Source organism: Stegodyphus dumicola, chromosome 1 (assembly GCF_044657685.1).
Source record: "Stegodyphus dumicola isolate Sdum_Otavi_A_Nest chromosome 1, ASM4465768v1".
In the NCBI taxonomy this organism is placed as follows: domain Eukaryota; kingdom Metazoa; phylum Arthropoda; class Arachnida; order Araneae; family Eresidae; genus Stegodyphus; species Stegodyphus dumicola.
The window spans coordinates 77572065-77574654 of record NC_140768.1 but is presented as its reverse complement, the minus strand read 5'-3'; positions in this window follow the sequence as shown (position 1 = coordinate 77574654).

Genomic DNA, 2590 nt, shown 5'->3' with positions numbered 1-2590 from the left:
ATTGATATTCAAAGATAATAACAAATGTGAACCTAGATAGCTTTGATTACGGCCTTTGGTTTCAGTAGAAGGGAGACATATTGATAAAAGAGCTACAGATAAGAACCTATTGTGGAATTAAATAATATCAGGAAATTTAAAGGTATTTTTTAATGATATGAATAATATTATCTTATAATACATTTCGAAATTAGGAACCAAGGTGACTTGTAATCAAAGCTGGGAAAAAGTAACTAAAAAGAGCGCTAAACTAGTTGTGAAAAGTTTGAAATTTATTAAAATAAAGAAGTTATGATTATGAACTTTAGAATGAATTATGAACTTTAGACTTTTTCTTAAACACATGAAGAGCCATCGTTTTAAAATAGCATGTTAAAAGTAGAAACTTTACTAACACAATTCACAATAGTAAAAAGGTCTTGTGTTCTTGATACTGCAGTAGTTTAGAAATGCCCGAGCTAATTCGAAGGTAACAAAAGAGAAATGTAACTTTTCTGATACGAAAACAATAATATACGAAGTAAGTCTAAATTAAAATTTTGAGTATTTTTTTACAATCTTCTGTTACTTACAGCCTCATATTTCCAGCTGAAGTTTCATGAGTTAGGAAAATTTGAAGGACATTCAAATTTTTAAATAAAAAAGGTCTTAAAAACTAGGGCAAGCACAAAATGAATTTTTGACGACTTTAGGATTTTCGAGGAGCAAAATAACAAAAACTCAAGTGACGAGGACAAATCAAATTTTTCAATGAAAATGATAAATGCAAATTTTATATTTAAAAAAATAATAATGCTCGATCTAGATCACATTATTATAAAATTTTAAAAACTGATGATTTTCAAATATAAATACTTAATAAAAATTAGATTTTTTCAACAAATACTTACATGAAAAAAGTGAACAATCTTAACGAGATGGTTAAAGGATAAAAAGCCACGGGAATAAGTTTGCCGTCCAACCGGGACAGTGGTTAGCGACGCTGACTGCCGTACAGAAGAGCCCGAGATCAAATCACGGAAATGGCATGAATATTGTCAATGCATAGTTTCTGTGCGACAAGGGCACTTAGAGCCAAAAGTCATACCGAGAGGTTGGTTGTAGGGAACGAGGGTTGGGAGACTCTCGGACCCGTCCCCCCGGATGTTCTATATCAAAATTGGGGGCGGAACTGAGAAAAGTGATGCTGTCACTAGTATGATGCTCAAGGCTCTTGCAAACGTCAGGCGTAGTCTCGCACTCCTTGCCACGATGTAGTTAGTTGTAAAAATAATTCTTTTTTCAATATAAATTTATTTCTTCAATTAAAATTATTTTGAGGTCTGTAAATTATGAGTGTTCTCTGCTAGCGAATTGTTTTTTATTATCGGATATGCAATGGGCGGATCGAACTGAAAGTCTTTGAAAGACTTTTCTGAAAACAAGTGCTTGAAATTAAAAATCTGATGTGGCATGACTTCCTCGTTCGGCGAAATTAAAAATCTGATGTGAACACCACATGACTTCCTCGTTCGGCCTATTACCTTAGACATATGTTTTACTGCACTTCATTTAAACTTATTTCCTTTAATTATTCCAACTTAATTAACCGATCCCTCAAGGAAAGTTACAAATGACATCAAAAATTCCAAAATTTGAAATCAAATATCCCTATAAATTTTTTCTCATACGGGAGTCAGAATTCTTGTATTTTCAATTCTTCATAACGAGTATAAATCTTCCCAAAATATAAATATAGGAATCGAGAGATCGCTTTAATAGTTAATTTTCGTTATTTAGTGAAAATTCACTTTTGTTTTAAATTTGACATCGCCAGAATGTGAATATTTTCGTCATTTAAAACATTTTTGTGATTGAAAGTATATGATTATTACCAACGACTGCGAAAATAAAGGCCGGGTAAGGACTTTAAAGCCGGGTAGGGGGTGGATATATATATATATAGCCGGGTAGGGGGTGGATATATATATATATAGCCGGGTAGGGGGTGGATATATATATATATATATATCCACTCCTACCCGTATATATATACGTATATACGTACGTACGTATGCTGAGACGTCATGAAAAAATTCCTTCTGAATCCATTTTACAATTCATTTTGAAACATGAGAGTTCTCTGTCCGTGCGTATAGACGTCAAGAAAAAGAAAAAATAATTTCGTCTGAGGCTCGAGTCCCGGAGAAGACATGGATGTTTGTAAATGTATAGTATCCGTGCGGCATGGGGGCACTCTAAATATGCGAGGCTAAAGTCCTCTCGAAAGAGTGGTGGTAAGGGAAGAGGGTTGGAAGACGCTCGGACCCTCCGCCCACCCAGAGGAGCTCTCCATCAAAATTGAGGGTGAAACTGAGCTAAATCGAACTGTCACCTGTAATGTGCTCAAGGCTGTTGCCAGCGAAAGGCGTATTTTGCGCTCCTTGCCACGAGGAATTTCGTGAGCTTGGGCTGACTATAGGTCAGACAAGTGAACAATAGTCAACAACAACAAAAATATGTTATTAAAAAAAAGTAATACTGCAAGCGAAGGGAAATAATATACTAAACGCATTGAATATTAAATATATTGCTGAAGAGAATTTATTAT